Source organism: Oncorhynchus gorbuscha, linkage group LG03 (genome assembly GCF_021184085.1).
Source record: "Oncorhynchus gorbuscha isolate QuinsamMale2020 ecotype Even-year linkage group LG03, OgorEven_v1.0, whole genome shotgun sequence".
Taxonomy (NCBI): domain Eukaryota; kingdom Metazoa; phylum Chordata; class Actinopteri; order Salmoniformes; family Salmonidae; genus Oncorhynchus; species Oncorhynchus gorbuscha.
This window is the reverse complement of record NC_060175.1, coordinates 60,647,973-60,669,233: the sequence shown is the minus strand read 5'-3', so window position 1 is coordinate 60,669,233 and position 21,261 is coordinate 60,647,973. Positions and strand designations below refer to the sequence as shown.

General features: G+C 45.0%; 1 long non-coding RNA gene across 1 annotated transcript; it reads right to left on the bottom strand.

The window, feature by feature from the left end:
- Positions 1-514: 514 nt before the first annotated feature.
- On the bottom strand, positions 515-21,037 carry LOC124031654. The gene is made up of 3 exons (XR_006838150.1): positions 20,721-21,037; positions 16,190-16,306; positions 515-1,031 (listed from the first exon to the last, which is right to left on the bottom strand). It is a non-coding gene; the product is annotated as an uncharacterized LOC124031654 (long non-coding RNA).
- Between the last annotated feature and the right edge of the window lie 224 nt (positions 21,038-21,261).

Here is a 21,261-nt window from a genome sequence, read left to right as displayed (position 1 = left end):
CTTCACATGATTTGGCACAGTATTTGCAAATGTCAACAGCTTTTCCCTCTACATTAGCTGCAGTGAAATGTCTCCACACATCAGGTAGTGCCCATGGCATTTTCCTGTAAAAATTAGAAACAAAATAGTAAAAAACAAATACAAATCCACGTACAGATAAATAGTTAAGCAGTTAGATTAAACAACTCCTTTGTAAGATAAATGTTTTAAAATGAATCATGTATGGAAACAGGTGAATTACCACTCAGTTAGCAGGCTCAAGGAAGCTAAAACTCACATGGTAGCAAAAACTAACTAGCAGAAATTGTTAACAAGTTAGAAATGATTTAAACACACTTTGCTGTAGGCTACTATTTACTAGTTAACAAAAAATCATGTATGTAAATTTAAATATATTCACTCCACCCAGTATTGAAATCAAAACTTACCAGAAAGCTTTTGGCTCAGACAGTGTAGTTGTGTGTAGTTGTGTGGACTCAATATCATCTCATTAGTGTGCAAGATCTTGAGAATCAGCTGTACATGTGATGGAAGAATGCACTGTGCATGCAGAGGGTTGCAATTCCATTGAATTGGGGATAGTTTAACCAAAATATGCCAGAAGACCTAGAATTGCCTTTGTGTATCCCACAAAAAAATTCACTGTAATAACTTTGTTGAATTTATGTAAAATTCCCAGGCTCAACTTCTCATGGAAAAGTTCCAGAAAAATTTCGGAAATTTACCGGGAAGTTATGACCCTTTGCAACTATAAAAGGGACTCATTTCCAAAATCCCAAACTCTCCCTTATAACTTAAGCCATATTCAAATAGTATAAGTGGGATTTGGAATCTGTGTACATTATAAGTTGTCATTAGGGTGCAGTGTGTGTATGCTATCAATAAGTGGCAGTTTGCTTCAAGCAGAAGTCACTAATGTAGGATATTGTTACCTGTATTCGTTGCTGTGTGGCGGAGGGCTCAGTGGAGATGATCTGGAAAGGCTGTGGAGAGACACTCATCACTGACAAGTCAGCAGGAGAGGTCTGTACCTGAAAAACATGGTACAAATACATTAACAGTCAAATCATACAAATTATGTGCAACAAAGCACACACACACACACACAATACATCCGTGAGCAGGGAAGCCAAAAGCTAGACAGAGGAGGAGGGTCTTCACTGTGCCCTCAGTGACCCCTCTCCTGAAAGTTAAGAATGGACTCCATCTACAGGACAACCAAGGAGACAGAATCGCCCGGCCACACAGAGAGCAGCAGTGTATCACCTTTGTTTCACAAAGTGAATCATCATTGAACGGGATTCGTGGGATGGGTCAGGGACTGGGTGTTCTTTCACATACACAGCATAGATACAGTCACAAACAGAAAACCTACATGTACAAATAACCTTGACTAACCTGTACCCCACACATAGACTTTATGCACTTGGCCAGATGATTCTGCATCTTTGTTGCAGTCTTCACATGATTTGGCACAGTATTTGCAAATGTACACAGCTTTTCCCCCTACATTAGCTGCAGTGAAATGTCTCCACACATCTTGTAAGTATTTCACGGTAAGTTCTACACCGGTTTTATTCGGCGCATGTACAACAAATACAATTGGATTAGAATTTACCTACGTATAGTACACAAACACATCCTCTCCCCTAATAAGAAAACCATACACACACACCACTCACCTCTGCCACCTGTTCATGGACCACTATCTGCTGAGCAAGCACCTCCATGTTGGTTGTCATGGTGATGTAAGTTCTACTAGCTGAGCCTGTCTGGAGCGAAGCCAAAGATGTCTGTCAACTGCAGAAGCAGGGATGTGCAACCTCTCTTATATCAGTAGGCAGGGTCATGTTCAATAAGAACAAACCCAAGGAAATGTTTTGAAAGAGTAAAAAGACATGAACATTGTCACTGACCAAGGTAGTACTACCTAAATTGCTTCGTACATAATTTGCGTCGTAACAAGAGTATGCATCTACAGCCACAAAATATAACAACTAAGGTGAACAACTCCTGTGCAAAAAACAGAGGACATGTACTGTGTCTGGGGACAATCCTTCCGGGGGAAGGCATCTTGTTTAGTGATTCAACCAGTGGCGACTGGCGGGAGGAGCTATAGGAGGACGGGCTCAATGTAATGGCTGGAATGGAATAAATTGAACAGTATCAAATATATTGAAACCATGTTTGACTCGGTTTCATTTATTTCCATTTCAGCAATTACAATGAGCCCGTCCTCCTATATCTCTTCCCACCAGCCTACACTGGATTTGACTTAAGGATTGGAGGACATAAGGCTGTAAGTGTACACCTCAAAAAGGCTGAAATTACACCTTAGTCTAGGGATGCACGATATATCAGTGACCATATCGGAATCGGATGATATCAGCTGAAAATGCCAACATCGGCCAGATGTCTAGTTTAACACCGATGTGCAAAGCCGATGTCAAAGCTGATGTGCATACCTATATAACGTAGGTAGATGACGCCATGAAAAATACAGCGCTACACAGAACAAAAGCAGAAAAATACTAAGTGCACACTTCCAACAACTAAACAAGTTGAAGTTAAGCAGTCATTTGAAAGAGTAAGAACATTTCAGCGAGACAACTCAAAGGCGAAATCCATTAAGGAGATTGCCAAGATTTCCCTTGACAATCAACCGGTCTCTGTCGTGGATGATGTTGGCTTTCGCTGACTGGTCGAGCACCGGTACGCACTACCAAGTAGGCGCTATTTTTCAGATGCTGCCCTACCGGAGTTACACAGTATTGTTGAAACACGTCCATGAGTCACTGCTATTAGACTCAAGAATGACATTTGGACCAACGATGTCAGCCCCATGAGCATGCTGAGTCTGACAGCACAGTGGGTCAACCAGTATTTCTCACTGAGGAAAGCCGTATTGCATGCTCAAGAATGTGCTGGTTCTCATACCGCTGCTGCCATTTCAATGGCATTTGAGAACATGTTTGAAACTTGGAAACATGAACACTACTTTGCACCATTCGAACAACTGACTGGAGAAGTAAGCTCATCAACTGTGTGATACCTTCAGACATGATACCTTCTGTCATGGCATTGAAATGCCTGCTCAACTAAACTGCCGACACAGACCATGGGGTTAAAACTTACAAAATTACTTAAGGCTGTGAACAAGCGAGTCGGTGGCATTCTCTGAGTCTCTTTACTGTGTCGCCACCATGCTCGATGCTATGTACAAGGACCGCTACTTCGATGCAGACAAGAAACAGGGTTAACGTGAAATGTTACATACACAGCTGGACAAGATGGAAATGGACACAGTGACAGTTTCCACCGAGGAAGAGAGGCCACAGACAGACAGAGCTGAAACTTCACTGCTTGACATGTATGATGAATTCCTGGTTGAGAATGAAACGACTGAACAACGAATCAGCACAGCAAGTAAGTGAATATGTTTTAATGGTAATGGGGACATACATAAATGTTATTTAACTAGGCATGGCGGTTAAGAACAAATTCTTATTTACAATGACGGCCAAACCCGGACAACGCTGGACCAGTTGTGCGCCGCCCTATGTGACTCCCAATTATGGCCGGATATGATACAGCCTGGATTCGAACCAGTGACTAGAGTGACGCCTCTTGCACGGAGATGCAGTGCCTTAGACCGCTGTGTCCATGTGTGTTTGTGTGTGCGTCGGTGTGTTAACTATTTAACTGTACTAGAACGCTTAAAATACCACAAAAATGGTAATATCGATATTGTTTCTTTATTTGGCAATGAAAATATCGGTATTGGTAACGGCCAAAAATGTCATATCGGTGCATCCCTACCTCAGACACTACACCTCACTTTCCAGTTATGGATTTTACCAATGATTTTGTGTGTGTTTCAGAGAGCGAGAGAGTCTAACTTTCTGTCTGTCTCTGTGTGCGCATCACATTCAAGGAAGAATGTGTCTTGATGTCCTGCGCAGACATTGCATGCATCAACCAATAATTGCGTGACACGTTATCAACTGTGCTGTCAGGCACTACATTGCCATTGGAGGAATATATAACCACCCATTCAGTATACTGTCAACCAATCATGTTCACAGTGGCATACTGGGTCACACGGTTGCTAATCGTCGCGCAATCCCTTCTCAAAATCAGGGGGCTCATTTGACTGGTAAGTCTGAAGCAACGGACTCTAGACAAAAAATTTGAGGAGTGAAGTCGGGGAGGTGCATCTGTGACAGCCGAAAGTCCGACACTAATGTGTTTTTTTAACAGCACGGTTCAGACAGAGAGGAAAAGAGAGAGGCACAAATTTGGTTAACAAAAAAATGTATGGCTTATTTGCTAAGTGAGGTTTATTTGATCTAATAGAAGTTTTGTAAAGCGTTTGTAAAGTGATTACGAGTGTACTGCTATAAGTAATACGACACATGACATTCCGGCAACTTTGAGAAAAAAGTTGGAGTATCGGAGTTGTCTCAAGTAGGCTATGCATATTCATGACATGAGGCTAGTACCATAGCATTCTCTCCATAGAATACTGGTGGTTGACGTGAACAACCCTCATCGAATATTCAAAAAAGATTACAATAATGAGATGTAGGGTTAGACAGTGACAGTTATTGTTCCCGGTATAACCCGAGTAATGTCCATATTACATTACAAATGAAAATAGCATTGTCAAGTTTAACAGTATGACACATCTCCCATCTTGTGAAGATGTGGATTCTAGAATGTCTCCTTTAAACTTGTGAATAAGTGTCAACACCAGCAGAATGTGTTGATCCATGACTGAAATAGGCCATGTCTCCCCATTGTGAAAATTTCAAATCACTTTCACCTGAATGAGTTTCCTGAAGGACAAAATCTGCGTTACTGCATTTACAATATAAAAATAAGGCTCTCAAACCCCTAGCATTCAAACTGTCACGATTGTTGTAGTGAGGAGACAAAAGCGCAGCGTGGTGTGAATACATACTTTTAATGAATGACAAAAAAAACACCAATTACACAAAACAAACAAAATAACAAAACGACCGCTATCGAAGCTGAGTGCTAACATGCAACATCACATAGACAATAACCCACCCACCAACCACAATACAAAACAGACTACCTAAATAAGGTTCCCAATGAGAGACAAACACCTGCTACCATATCAGGCCAAAACACATAGAAACAGACTAACTAGACATGCAACATAGAATGCCCACTAATATCGCACCCTGACCAAACAAAACATATAAACAAACAACTCAAATAATGGTCAGTGTGACACTAACGATATTGAGTGAGTTGAAAATGAACTACTGCATTAAAAAGAGAAAGAACAAATTACTCAGAAGTATTAATGTGAACAATAAAACAAAACAGTGAACCTTGAGAGGATTACTCTGACGAAAAACTACGCTCAGCTGAGGTAGCGGTGGTTAACAGTATAACAAATCTATTTACTTCCTTTTCTTTTAGTTGGTAAGTGTTCATCAGTTGTAGTTCAAACGGTACATTTACTCGTGGCAGTACATTAACTGTACTCATGGTAGTACTCACAGTTGCAGTTTGGTTAATGTCAGTGTTACCCAGTAATCATTCTTCCTTCGATAAACGTATGTGGACCCTTGAACCCCTACTTCTTTCCCTCTTGTCGTGCCTTCTGTATGAGCAGCCACAGTTTCTCCCTGGCAGTCTGATCCTGCAGTATCAGAGCTTCTTTGATGCGGTGTTACGCCCTGGTCTTAGTATTTTCTTTATTATTTTGGTCAGGCAAGGGTGTGACATGGGTTTATTATGTGGTGTGTTTTGTCTTGTTTTTTTTGTAGGTATTGGGATTGTGGTATAGTGGGGTTGTCTAGAATAGTCTATGGCTGTCTGGAGTGGTTCTCAGAGGCAGGTGTTTATCGTCGTCTATGATTGGGAACCATATTTTGGCATCCATATTCTGAGTGTTTCGTGGGTGATTGTTCCTGTCTGTCACGAACCTCGCTGAAGAGGGTGCCTCTTCCTGTTCGGGCGGGCTCGTCATCACCGGCCTATTAGCTGCCATCGATTCCTTTTCCGTTTGTGTTGGTTAGTGGTTAATTGGGTATACCTGTTTTGTATTAGGGTTTGTTTGTAGGGTATTTAAGGGCACTAGGCCCGCTGGGTATTTTGTGCCGGCTTGTTTTTTGATACTCTGTGTTTGATGGTGTGATTTGTTTTCTTATCTTTATTTCTCTGGTCTGTTTTGTCCTGTTATTTTGGACTGGCAACCTATATACGCCCTGTGTGTTGGCGTGATCATTTTCGGTTGCACCGGTGTAATAAATTTGATAAACAACAGACCCCTGCTCTCTGCGCCTGATTCCATCCATCACTCATAGTTATTCGTAACACTGTCTGTGTTAGTTTGCACCAGATAGGGCGGTTTAGTTTTTCACGTTACGTTTATTGTTTTGTATTGTTCGTGTTTTTCTTTTTATTAAACATGAATCGAAATAACCACGCTGCATTTTGGTCCTCCTCTCCTTCACTGCAAGAAAACTGTAACATGTGGAGCTTCTTCTCGTCCAGAAACTTGATCCCCTTGGCCATTTTCCCGATGATGTCCCTGTAATAGTGAAGCGCAAAATTATATTGAGAGGGGGTCCATCATATCTTTGTTTTCCAAGTCGATGTACCACGTCGATCACGTCTCTTAGCTTGTCTTTGATGCACGGAGACACCTTTCCCAGGATATTAATGACTGCTTCCTTAATATTCTCTCCCTCTCTACCTCTTTTACACCTTGGATTTTCAGATTCCACCTGCGAGAGTATCTTTGAAGTTCAGCTACATTCTCACACAGCTCATTATTTTGGGATTGCAGTTTCTTCAACTCATTCTCTAGGAACGTTATCTTTTCCTTGTGTTCACTCATAATTTTGCGTAGCTGGCTGACAGTTTCTGACAAATTATCGATCTTCTTTGATAGCCCGCTCTATGATGGACACTTTGGAGAGCGTGGCGTCTTGTTTAGTAGAAAGGGACTGGATTGCAGAGAAAAGTTCAGACATGGAAATGTCCTCTTACTTTTTTCACCAGTGGATTTTTTTCCACAACATTTATTCCGCGACACAAAACTAGAGTAGCAGTGACTAGGTCCGGAGACATGTTGGACAAAGCCCACTGAGTCGATGATGGCTCTGAAAGCCTTTTGGAGTGGGTCTGTGAACTTTCCCATGTGAATATTAAAGTCACCAGAAATGTGAATATCATCTGCCATGACTACAAGGTCCGATAGGAATTCAGGGAACTCAGTGAGGAACACTGTATATGGCCCAGGAGGCCTGTAAACAGTAGCTATAAAAAGTCATTGAGTATGCTGCATATATTTCATGACTAGAAGCTCAAAAGATGAAAACTTCTATTTTTTTTGGAAATTTAAATTTGCTATTGTAAATGTTAGCAACACAGCACTTGAGACCAAGAGGAGTGCAACCAATTCATTACCTCCAAAAACAAGCAATCCCGTCAAAACAACAAAATTCATCCGGGAGGGGCAGAAAAGGCCCAAGCATCCTCCTACGAAGCCAGAAACTAGACACCTAGCCATGGCCCGGGACTGGAAGATGCTTGTCGATATTGGCCAGCAACTAATTTTTCCACCTGAGATTGCTTCTACCAACCTTACGCCAGACATGGTACACTGGTCCCCTTCACGAAAGGCTGTGTACATCAGAGTTCACAGTCCCGTGGGAAAACTCTTTTGAAGTGGCCTACGAGCACAAGAAACTGCATTACACAGTTGGCAGCAGATGCAACTCAGCGTGGCTGGAATGCAAAAGTCTGGCCAGTTGAAGTGAGATGCAGAGGATTCGTGGCTTCTTCCACCATCAGGTTGCTGAAAGAACTTGGAATCCACGGAGAGGCTCTGTGGCAGACCGTCAGAGCAGTTTCTCAAGCAGCTGAAAGAGGCAGCCAGTGGATCTGGATCAATCGGAAGGACCCTTGCTGGGCTATAACTTCATGACCCCCCACCACCACCTGAGAACCCAATTCAGATCCCTCCAACTTGAGGGCATATGAGGTATGCGGTCAGCTGTAGGGCTGGCTTAGGGAAGAGGACGCCCCTGTCTTGCATAGTCCCGTGGGAAATCTTAATTGGGCATGGGACACAAGCTAAGGCTTGATCACCCTTTACCTGGCCACCTTTGATGAGGGTGTTTGGTGATTAAAGGCCGAAACAACCACTGATTCGAAGGCACACTACTGAGGATGTCCCAAAATTGACATCTTAACCCAGTCTAAGAAATACACCTCCCATTCCACTCTGTCAACATCACGGCAAATCTCATGTGAGTGCATACCATCTATTGGCACAATGGACCGTTTTTAACATCTCGTCCCGTGTTTTATGATTTTGCCTTTGCGGGATACGCGGGGATATGATCACTAGTGTAATCAGGAGGTGAGGCCTCATTTAACACAGTAAATTCATCAGGGCAAGCCATGTTTCAGTCAGGCCAATCACATCAAGATTATGATCAGTGATTAGTTAATTGACTATAACTGCCTTGGAAGTGAGGGATCTAACATTAAGTAGTCCCATTTTGAGATGTGAGGTATCACAATCTCTTTCAATAATGGCAGGAATGGAGGAGGTCTTTATTCCAGTGAGATTGCTAAGGCGAACACCGCCATGTTTAGTTTTGTCCAACCTAGGTCGAGGCACAAACACGGTCTCACTGGGGATAGCTGAGCTGACTACACTGACTGTGCTAGTATATATACTAGCCTACGTGGTTAAATAAAGGTGAAATAAAAATAAAATAAATTATTTAAACCAAATTGAAAATTGTTTCATTTATTTGAGACTAAATATATTTTATTGATGTATTATATTAAGTTAAAATAAGTGTTCATTCAGTGTTGTTGTAATTGTCATTATTACATATATATATATATATATATATATATATATATATATATATATATATATATATATATATATACATATATATATATATATATATATATATATATATATATACATATATATATACATATACATACACATATACATATATATATACATATACATACACATATACATATATATATAATATGTAATAATGACAATTACAACAACACTGAATGAACACTTATTTTAACTTAATATAATACATCAATAAAATATATTTAGTCTCAAATAAATGAAACAATTTTCAATTTGGTTTAAATAATTTATTTTATTTTTATTTCACCTTTATTTAACCACGTAGGCTAGTTGAGAACAAGTTCTCATTTGCAACTGCGACCTGGCCAAGATAAAGCAAAGCAGTTCGACACATACACATGGAATAAACAAACATACTACAGTCAATAATACAGTAGAAAAAGTCTTTATACAGCATGTGCCAATGAGGTAAGGCAATAAATAGGCCATGGTGGCGATGTAATTACAATATAGCAATTAAACAGTGGAATGGTAGATGTGCAGAAGAGGAGTGTGCAAGTAGAGATACTGGGGTGCAAAGGAGCAAGATAAATACAGTATGGGGATGAGGTAGTTGGATGGGCTATTTACAAATGGGCTATGTACAGTTGCAGTGATCTGTAAGCTGCTCTGACAGCTGGTGCTTAAAGCTAGTGAGGGAGATATGAGTCTCCAGCTTCAGTGATTTTCGCAGTTCGTTCCAGTCATTGGCAGCAGAGAATGAAAGCGGCCAAAGGAAGAATTGGCTTTGGGGGTGACCAATGAGATATACCTGCTGGAGCGTTCGCTACAGGTGGGTGCTGCTATGATGGCCAGTGAGCTGAGATAAAGTGGGGCTTTACCTAGCAGAGACTTGTAGATGACCTGGAGCTAATGGGTTTGGCAATGCGTATGAAGCGAGGGCCAGCCAACGAAAGCATACAGGTCACAGTGGTGGGTAGTATATGGGGCTTTGGTGACAAAACGGATGGCACTGTAATTGACTGCATCCAATTTGTTGAGTAGAGTGTTGGAGGCTATTTTGTAAATGACATCGTTGAGGAGCGGTAGGGTATGGTCAGTTTTACGAGGGTATGTTTGGCAGCATGAGTGAAGGATGGTTTGTTGCGAAATAGGAAGCTAATTAAAATTTTGGATTGGAGATGATTAATGTAGGTCTGGAAGGAGAGTTTTGTCATGTTTTGTCTTATATTGTCTTGTCATTTTGCTTTTCCTTCTGTTCGTTTTCCCCCTGCTGGTCTTTTTAGGTTCGTTCCCTTTTTTCTCTCTCCCTCCCTCTCTCTCTTCTCTCTATCGTTCCGTTCCTGCTCCCAGCTGTTCCTATTCCCCTAATCAATCATTTAGTCTTTCCACTCCTGTTCCCTATCTTTTCCCCTGATTAGAGTCCCTATTTCTCCCCTTGTTTTCCGTTTCTGTCCTGTCGGATCCTTGTATATTGTTCACCGTGCTGTGTCTTTGTATCGCCCTGTCGTGTCGTGTTTCCCTCAGATGCTGCGTGGTGAGCAGGTGTCTGAGTCTGCTACGGTCAAGTGCCTTCCCGAGGCAACCTACAGTTTATGATCGAGTCTCCAGTCTGTTCTCGTCATTACGAGTGGAATTGTTTTTTATGCTTTATTTACCACTCCGATTTGTCTAGGAGTATTGCATAAGTCCTTTACTAGATTAAAGACTCTGTTTTCGCCAAGTCGCTTTTGGGTCCTCATTCACCTGCATAACAGAAGGATCCGACCAAAGAATGGACCCAGCGACTACAGACGCTCGTAACACTGCCGTCGAGATCCAAGGAGCCATGCTCGGCAGACACGAGCAGGAATTGTCTGCTGCTCGTCATGCCGTGGAGAACCTGGCCGCTCAGGTTTCCGACCTCTCTGGACAGTTCCAGAGTCTTCGTCTCGTGCCACCTGTTACTTCCTGGTCTGCCGAGCCTCCGGAACCTAGGGTTAATAACCCACCTTGCTACTCCGGGCAGCCCAAGGAGTGCCGCTCCTTTCTCACCCAGTGTGATATTGTGTTCTCTCTCCAACCCAACACATACTCTAGAGAGAGAGCTCGGGTTGCTTACGTCATTTCACTCCTTACTGGCCGGGCTCGAGAGTGGGGCACAGCTATCTGGGAGGCAAGGGCTGATTGTTCAAACAATTACCAGAACTTTAAAGAGGAGATGATTCGGGTTTTTGACCATTCAGTTTTTGGTAGGGAGGCTTCTAGGGCCCTGGCTTCCCTATGCCAAGGTGATCGATCCATAACGGATTACTCTATAGAGTTTCGCACTCTTGCTGCCTCTAGTGACTGGAACGAGCCGGCGCTGCTCGCTCGTTTTCTGGAGGGACTCCACGCAGTGGTCAAAGATGAGATTCTCTCCGGGAGGTTCCTTCCAGTGTGGACTCTTTGATTGCTCTCGCCATCCGCATAGAACGACGGGTAGATCTTCGTCACCAAGCTCGTGGAAGAGAGCTCGCGTCAACGGTGTTTCCCTGCTCCGCATCGCAACCATCTCCCTCCTCTGGCTCAGAGACTGAGCCCATGCAGCTGGGAGGTATTCGCATCTCGACTAAGGAGAGGGAACGGAGGATCACCAACCGCCTGTGCCTCTATTGCGGATTTGATGGACATTTTGTCAATTCATGTCCAGTAAAGCCAGAGCTCATCAGTAAGCGGAGGGCTACTGGTGAGCGCTACTACTCAGGTCTCTCCATCTAGATCCTGTACTACTATGTCGGTCCATCTACGCTGGACCGGTTCGGGTGCTACATGCAGTGCCTTGATAGACTCTGGGGCTGAGGGTTGTTTCATGGACGAAGCATGGGCTCGGAAACATGACATTCCTTTCAGACAGTTAGACAAGCCTACGCCCATGTTCGCCTTAGATGGTAGTCATCTTCCCAGTATCAGATTTGAGACACTACCTTTAACCCTCACAGTATCTGGTAACCACAGTGAGACTATTTCTTTTTTGATTTTTCGTTCACCTTTTACACCTGTTGTTTTGGGTCATCCCTGGCTAGTATGTCATAATCCTTCTATTAATTGGTCTAGTAATTCTATCCTATCCTGGAACGTTTCTTGTCATGTGAAGTGTTTAATGTCTGCCATCCCTCCCATTTCTTCTGTCCCCACTTCTCAGGAGGAACCTGGCGATTTGACAGGAGTGCCGGAGGAATATCATGATCTGCGCACGGTCTTCAGTCGGTCCCGAGCCAACTCCCTTCCTCCTCACCGGTCGTATAATTGTAGTATTGATCTCCTTCCGGGGACCACTCCTCCTCGGGGTAGACTATACTCTCTGTCGGCTCCCGAACGTAAGGCTCTCGAGGATTATTTGTCTGTGTCTCTTGACGCCGGTACCATAGTGCCTTCTTCCTCTCCGGCCGGGGCGGGGTTTTTTTTTGTTAAGAAAAAGGACGGTACTCTGCGCCCCTGCGTGGATTATCGAGGGCTGAATGACATAACGGTTAAGAATCGTTATCCGCTTCCCCTTATGTCATCAGCCTTCGAGATTCTGCAGGGAGCCAGGTGCTTTACTAAGTTGGACCTTCGTAACGCTTACCATCTCGTGCGCATCAGAGAGGGGGACGAGTGGAAAACGGCGTTTAACACTCCGTTAGGGCATTTTGAGTACCGGGTTCTGCCGTTTGGTCTCGCCAATGCGCCAGCTGTTTTTCAGGCATTAGTTAATGATGTTCTGAGAGACATGCTAAACATCTTTGTTTTTGTCTACCTTGACGATATCCTGATTTTTTCACCGTCACTCGAGATTCATGTTCAGCACGTTCGACGTGTTCTCCAGCGCCTTTTAGAGAATTGTCTCTACGTGAAGGCTGAGAAGTGCTCTTTTCATGTCTCCTCCGTTACTTTTCTCGGTTCCGTTATTTCCGCTGAAGGCATTCAGATGGATTCCGCTAAGGTCCAAGCTGTCAGTGAGTGGCCCGTTCCAAGGTCACGTGTCGAGTTGCAGCGCTTTCTAGGTTTCGCTAATTTCTATCGGCGTTTCATTCGTAATTTTGGTCAAGTTGCTGCCCCTCTCACAGCTCTTACTTCTGTCAAGACGTGTTTTAAGTGGTCCGGTTCCGCCCAGGGAGCTTTTGATCTTCTAAAAGAACGTTTTACGTCCGCTCCTATCCTCGTTACTCCTGACGTCACTAGACAATTCATTGTCGAGGTTGACGCTTCAGAGGTAGGCGTGGGAGCCATTCTATCCCAGCGCTTCCAGTCTGACGATAAGGTTCATCCTTGCGCTTATTTTTCTCATCGCCTGTCGCCATCTGAACGCAACTATGATGTGGGTAACCGCGAACTGCTCGCCATCCGCTTAGCCCTAGGCGAATGGCGACAGTGGTTGGAGGGGGCGACCGTTCCTTTTGTCGTTTGGACAGACCATAAGAACCTTGAGTACATCCGTTCTGCCAAACGACTTAATGCTCGTCAAGCTCGTTGGGCGTTGTTTTTCGCTCGTTTCGAGTTTGTGATTTCTTACCGTCCGGGTAGCAAGAACACCAAGCCTGATGCCTTATCCCGTCTTTTTAGTTCTTCTGTGGCTTCTACTGATCCCGAGGGATTCTTCCTTATGGGCGTGTTGTCGGGTTGACAGTCTGGGGAATTGAAAGACAGGTTAAGCAAGCACTCACGCACACTGCGTCGCCGCGCGCTTGTCCTAGTAACCTTCTTTTCGTTCCTGTTTCTACTCGTCTGGCTGTTCTTCAGTGGGCTCACTCTGCCAAGTTAGCTGGTCATCCCGGCGTTCGAGGCACTCTTGCTTCTATTCGCCAGCGCTTTTGGTGGCCGACTTAGGAGCGTGACACGCGCCGTTTCGTGGCTGCTTGTTCGGACTGCGCGCAGACTAAGTCAGGTAACTCTCCTCCTGCCGGTTGTCTCAGACCGCTTCCCATTCCTTCTCGACCATGGTCTCACATCGCCCTAGACTTCATTACCGGTCTGCCTTTGTCTGCGGGGAAGACTGTGATTCTTACGGTTGTCGATAGGTTCTCTAAGGCGGCACATTTCATTCCCCTCGCTAAACTTCCTTCCGCTAAGGAGACGGCACAAATCATCATCGAGAATGTGTTCAGAATTCATGGCCTCCCGTTAGACGCCGTTTCTGACAGAGGCCCGCAATTCACGTCACAGTTTTGGAGGGAGTTCTGTCGTTTGATTGGTGCGTCCATCAGTCTCTCTTCCGGGTTTCATCCCCAGTCTAACGGTCAAGCAGAGAGGGCCAATCAGACGATTGGTCGCATACTACGCAGCCTTTCTTTCAGAAACCCTGCGTCTTGGGCAGAACAGCTCCCCTGGGCAGAATACGCTCACAACTCGCTTCCTTCGTCTGCTACCGGGTTATCTCCGTTTCAGAGTAGTCTGGGTTACCAGCCTCCTCTGTTCTCATCCCAGCTTGCCGAGTCCAGCGTTCCCTCCGCTCAAGCGTTTGTCCAACGTTGTGAGCGCACCTGGAGGAGGGTGAGGTCTGCACTTTGCCGTTACAGGGCACAGACTGTGAGAGCCGCCAATAAACGTAGGATTAAGAGTCCAAGGTATTGTTGTGGCCAGAGAGTGTGGCTTTCCACTCGCAACCTTCCTCTTACGACAGCTTCTCGTAAGTTGACTCCGCGGTTCATTGGTCCGTTCCGTGTCTCCCAGGTCGTCAATCCTGTCGCTGTGCGACTGCTTCTTCCGCGACATCTTCGTTGCGTCCATCCTGTCTTCCATGTCTCCTGTGTCAAGCCCTTTCTTCGCACCCCCGTTCGTCTTCCCTCCCCCTCCCGTCCTTGTCGAGAGCGCACCTATTTACAAGGTACGTAGGATCATGGACATGCGTTCTCGGGGACGGGGTCACCAATACTTAGTGGATTGGGAGGGTTACGGTCCTGAGGAGAGGAGTTGGGTTCCGTCTCGGGACGTGCTGGACCGTTCACTGATTGATGATTTCCTCCGTTGCCGCCAGGATTCCTCCTCGAGTGCGCCAGGAGGCGCTCGGTGAGTGGGGGGTACTGTCATGTTTTGTCTTATATTGTCTTGTCATTTTGCTTTTCCTTCTGTTCGTTTTCCCCTGCTGGTCTTTTTAGGTTCGTTCCCTTTTTCTCTCTCCCTCCCTCTCTCTCTTCTCTCTATCGTTCCGTTCCTGCTCCCAGCTGTTCCTATTCCCCTAATCAATCATTTAGTCTTTCCACTCCTGTTCCCTATCTTTTCCCCTGATTAGAGTCCCTATTTCTCCCCTTGTTTTCCGTTTCTGTCCTGTCGGATCCTTGTATATTGTTCACCGTGCTGTGTCTTTGTATCGCCCTGTCGTGTCGTGTTTCCCTCAGATGCTGCGTGGTGAGCAGGTGTCTGAGTCTGCTACGGTCAAGTGCCTTCCCGAGGCAACCTACAGTTTATGATCGAGTCTCCAGTCTGTTCTCGTCATTACGAGTGGAATTGTTTTTTATGCTTTATTTACCGCTCCGATTTGTCTAGGAGTATTGCATATTTCCTTTACTGGATTAAAGACTCTGTTTTCGCCAAGTCGCTTTTGGGTCCTCATTCACCTGCATAACAAGTTTATAGTCTAACCAGACGCCTAGGTATTCGTAGTTGTCCACATATTCTAACGCAGAACCGTCCAGAGTAGTGATGCTGGACGGGCGGGTGGGTGCGGGCAGCGATCGGTTGAAGCATGCATTTAGTTTTACTAGTATTTAAGAGCAGTTGGAGGCCACGGAAGGAGAGTTGTATGGCATTGAAGCTCGTCTGGAGGTTAGTTAACACAGTATCCAAAGAAGGGCCAGATGTATACAGAATGGTGTTGTCTGCGTAGAGGTGGATCAGAGAATCACCAACAGCAAGAGCGACATCATTGATGTATACAGAGAAGAAAGTCTGCCAGAGGTCCGGACAACAGGCCCTCCGATTTGACACACTGAACTCTATCAGAGATGTAGTTGGTGAACCAGGCGAGGCAATCATTTGAGAAACCAAGACTATTGAGTCTGCTGATAAGAAAGCAGTGCTTGACAAGAGTCAAAAGCCTTGGCCAGGTCTATGAATACACCTGCACAGCAATGTCTCTTATCGATGGCGGTTATGATATCGTTTAGGACTTTGAGCGTGGCTGAGATGCACCCATGACCAGCTCTGAAACCAGATTGCATAGCGGAGAAGGTATGGTGGGATTCGAAATGGTCGGTGATCTGTTTGTTAAGAACATCCAATAGTCAAAGGTATATGAAATACAAATGGTACAGAGAAATAGTTCTATAATAACTACAACCTAAAACTTCTTACCTGGGAATATTGAAGACTCATGTTAACCGGAACCACCAGATTTCATGTGTTCTTCTCATGTTCTGAGCAAGGAACTTAAAGTTGTTAGTGCTAGGGGTTCCACTCGTGCAACATCCGCTGAAAAGGCAGATATTTGAAATGTTTAACTTTCAAAACGTTCACAAATGCAATACACCAAATTAAAGCTTAACTTCTTGTTAATCTACCCATCGTGCTTGATTTAAAAAATGCTTACAACGAAACACACCATATGATTATGTTAGATCAGAGCCTAGTCACAAAAACACATACAGCCATTTTCCAGCCAAAGAGAGGAGTCACAAAAAGCAGAAATAGAGATGAAATGAATCACTGACCTTTGATGATCTTCATCAGATGACACTCCTAGGACTTAATGTGTCACGCCCTGACCTGAGAGAGACTTTATGTCTCTATTTTGGTTTGGTCAGCGTGTGATTTGGGTTGGCATTCTGTTTCGTTTAAATTTCACAACAAAGCATCCTTCACTCATGCTGACAAACATACCCTTGTAAAAATGACCATCCTGAACTTCGGCGATGTCATTTACAAAATAGCCTCCAATACCCTACTCAACAAATTGGATGCAGTCTATCACAGTGCAATCCGTTTTGTCACCAAAGCACCATATACTACCCACCATCGTTGGCTGGCCCTTGCTTCATACTCGTCGCCAAACCCACTGGCTCCATGTCATCTACAAGACCCTGCTAGGTAAAGTCCCCCCCTTATCTCAGCTCGCTGGTCACCATAGCATCACTCACTTGTAGCACGCGCTCCAGCAGGTATATCTGTAATGGTTTTCTTCCTAACGTTGTTAAAGTTCATGGTTCTTTAATTAGAAAAACTATACATGAACAGAATACAAAACAAGAACCGTGAAAACCCGAAACCAGTCCCGTGTGGCACAAACACTGACACAGGAGACAACCACCCACAAAATACCCAAAGAATATGGCCGCCTAAATATGGTTCCCAATCAGAGATAAACACCTGCCTCTGATTGAGAACCACTCTAGGCAACCATAGACTTCCCTAGACAACTACACTGAACACAACCCCATAAATCTAATAAATCCCTAGACAAGACGAAACACAATAAATCACCCATGTCACACCCTGTCCTAACCAAAATAATAAAGAAAACACAGATAACTAAGGCCAGGGCCTGACAATATCTCTCTGGTCACCCCCAAAACCAATTATTTCTTTGGCCGCCTCTCCTTCCAGTTCTCTGCTGCCAATGACTGGAACAAAAATCTCTGAAACTGGAAACACTTATCTCTCTCACTAGCTTTTAAGCACCAACTGTCAGAGCAACTCACAAATGACTGCACCTGTACATAGCCCACCTATAATTTAGCCCAAACAACTACCTCTTTCCGTACTGTAATTAATTAATTTTATTTATTTATTTTGCTCCTTTGCACCCCATTATTTTTATTTCTACTTTGCACATTCTTCCACTGCAAATCTACCATTCCAGTGTTTTACTTGCTATATTGTATTTACTTTGCCACCATGGCCTTTTTTTTGCCTTTACCTCCCTTATCTCACCTCATTTGCTCACATAGTATATAGACTTGTTTAAACTGTATTATTGACTGTATGTCTGTTTTACTCCATGTGTAACTCTGTGTCGTTGTATGTGTCGAACTGCTTTGCTTTATCTTGGCCAGGTCGCAATTGTAAATTATAACTTGTTCTCAACTTGCCTACCTTGTTAAATAGAGGTGAAATGAATAAATAAATCAAAATAAAAGGGTCTGCATGAAAAGCAAGAGAAAGGAGGGTAAAGTGCACTCCATGGAAACAAACACAGATGAAGGGAACGACAGCACAGAGGATGTACATGCTAGGGAGTGCATAGGGGCAGTGAGGGCAAAAGGACAAAAGTGGTTTGTCACTCTGCTAGTTAATAATAAACCACAGCAATGCCAGCTAGATTCAGGGGCCACATGCAACGTTATGAGCCTTAAAGACAAAAGGAGGCTCGCGCCCAGAGACAAACTCACACAGAGTAGCACCAAGCTGAAACTATATTCAGGCCAGTTCATGACCTCTTTAGGCCTGTTTGTGACAGAGTGTGTTTTACGTGGCCAGAAACACACCCTTGAGTTTGAAATAGTTAAGGCTAGTCAACAGCCATTAATATCAGGTTCTACATGCGAGCGCCTTGGGCTTATTAACTTCACCATCCCAGCTGATCATAACATTATAGACAAAGTCCAGGCTGGGCCCCTGAGCAAGTAGACACTCCTAAGCAAGTACCATGATGTCTTCAACGCACCGGTCGAGTCAGTTCCCGGGGAAGTCCACTTTGAGTTGGACGCAGCAATCCTGCCTGTCCAATGTGCACCCTGCAATGTACCAGTGGCCATGAAAGCAGCAACGAAGGCTCAGCTTGACAAATACGAAGTAGATGGCCACATAATATCCGTCACTGAGCCTACAGACTGGATAAGTAATATGGTTATCGTCAAGAAACCAGACAAGCTACGGATATGCATTGATCCTAAACACTTCAACCAGGCTCTGCGACGTTCACAATACATTATGCCCACGTTGGAGGATGTTCTTTACAAGCTCCCAAAGGCCAGAGTCTTCACGCTCGTGGATGCCAGAGATGTCTTCCTGCAGTGCAAGCTCGACGAGCCCAGCAGCTACATGACCACCTTTTGGACACCCTGGGGCAGGAAGAGGTGGTTGAAGCTTCCGTTTGGTGTCTCTGTGGCTCCAGAGGTGTATCAGCGGAAACAGCATGAGCTATTGATGGGACTCAGTGGCGTGGAACCCATAGCGGATGACATCCTCGTAGTGGGCTGTGGGGACAGTGATGAGGAGGCAGAATGTGACCATGACGCCAAGCTGCTGGCCCTGATGGTCAGATGCAGACAGGTCAAGCTAAGGCTAAGCATAAAAAAGCTTCAGTTTAAAGTGCCAGAGGTCTGCTTTCATGGGCACATCTTGTCCTCCACCGGATTGAAGGTGGATCCTGAAAAAGTGAAGGCTGTCTTGGAAATGCCCCACCCATCTGATGTGGAGAGAGTGCAGCACTTCGTCGGATTTGTCACCTACCTGTGTCAAAACCTGTCACGATTCAGAGTGACTCAAGCCAGTATGGACTTGGCAGTTGCCTCATGCAGGAGGGCCAGCCTGTGGCATTCGCCTCTAGGGCACTCACCCCAACAGAGCAGAACTATGCCCAGATAGAGAAGGAGTGCCTCAGCATTGTGTTTGCATGCCAACGCTTCCACCACTACCTGTACGGGCGCGACAATATTACAGCAGAGACAGATCACAAGCCCCTTATTGCTATATTCAGCAAGCCTCTTCTGAATGCTCCAAAGCGACTGCAGAGCATGCTACTGGCCCTACAAAACTACAACCTCAAGGTGGTGTATAAGCCAGGGCCAGAGATGTATGTGAGTGACACGCTCAGCAGGGATCCGAGTCTCACAAACGCTCCATGCATGAACAACACACAGTGTGCAGCTTACAAACAGTAAAGTGGATGTTGAACACATCAACCAGGCTGACTACCTCAATGTTACGGACCAGCGCCTTATACAAATCAGACAGCACACAGACAGGGACGAGCAACTCCAGGCATTGAGGTCTATGATTCTGATGGGCTGGCCAGACTGCAAGGAAGAACCTGCTTTAGCCGTCAGAGAATATTGGCCAGTTAAAGATGAGCTCAGTGTTCAAAACAAAGTAATATTCAAATGTCAGAGAGTCGTTGTTCCCCGGTCTCTGCGCCCTGAGATGTTGGCGCACGTGCACTCAAGTCACATAGGAGGCGAGGCCTGTTACAGACAAGCATTTGACACACTGTATTGGCCAGGAATGCAGAGTGAAATCAAAGACTATGTCAGTAAATGCACAATCTGCAATGAATATGCCATTGAGCAACAGAGATAGACGATGATGTCCCACGAGCTACCGATGCAACCCTGGCAGATAGTAAGTCTAGATCTCTTCCAGCACAGTGGCAAATACTTTTTGCTGGTAGTCGATCATTACTCAGACTTTTGGGAGATTGACCTCCTCCCCAACCTCTCGGCAGAGACAACGATCAAACGCTGCAAGGCTCAGTTTGCCCGCTATGGCCAGCCAGATAGGGTGATTTCAGACAATGGACCCTAATTCTCCGAAGTTGAGTTCCGAGAATTTGCTGCAGGATGGGAATTCGAGCACATCACTTCATCACCAAGACACCCAAAAGCTAAAGGGAAGGCGGAGTCTGCAGTAAAAATGGCAAAGAACCTCTGCAAAAAGGCTCTGCGAGAGGGCAAAGATGCCTGGAAAGCAATCCTACAGTGGCGCAATACCCCGACAGAAGGCATGGATAGCAGCCCGGCACAGCGCCTCATGGCACGGCGCTTAAAAGCAGCTCTGCCAGTAGCCAGCACTCTCCTGGAGCCATGTGTGGTGACAGACATGCTGGTGAAGCTATGTCACAGAAAACAGGTCTCCAAGTTCATCTACAACAAATCAGCAAAAGACTTACCTGAGCTCAGGGTGGGTGGAACGGTGTGAATGAAGCCACTACCAGGGGACCGGACAGGCCTCTGGAGACTCGGATCCTGTGTACAGAAAGTGGCACCACGCTCCTACTTGGTCGAAGTGAATGGATCACTGTACCGTCATAACAGGGTTGACCTTCGGATTGCTGAGCCAGCACCTACTCAGAACCCTGATGGCCAAAGGGGTCGCATGACAAAAGACAGAACCCCAGCAAGTCGCATGGGGCCTGAGGCACTGGGCGAAGAGCCAGGGGATCACAGGTCGGCCGCTCCCTCGCCCATTAATTCGCCCCTTAGACAGTCAGGTGACACGCTTGTGCGGGAACCCGCAGTCCTCGCAGACAATCCCCCTGTCTTTTCACGCTGCGGGCGTCTGTCCCAACCACCAAAAATAGTTAATCTGTAGGTTTCCCATCAGGGATTGTTGACAGACAGAGATAAAAGTGAAGAGAATATCAAAATGTGTTGTTACCGGAGAAAAAAATAAAATAAAATACTGAACTGTTCATGTTGGAAATTGTAACT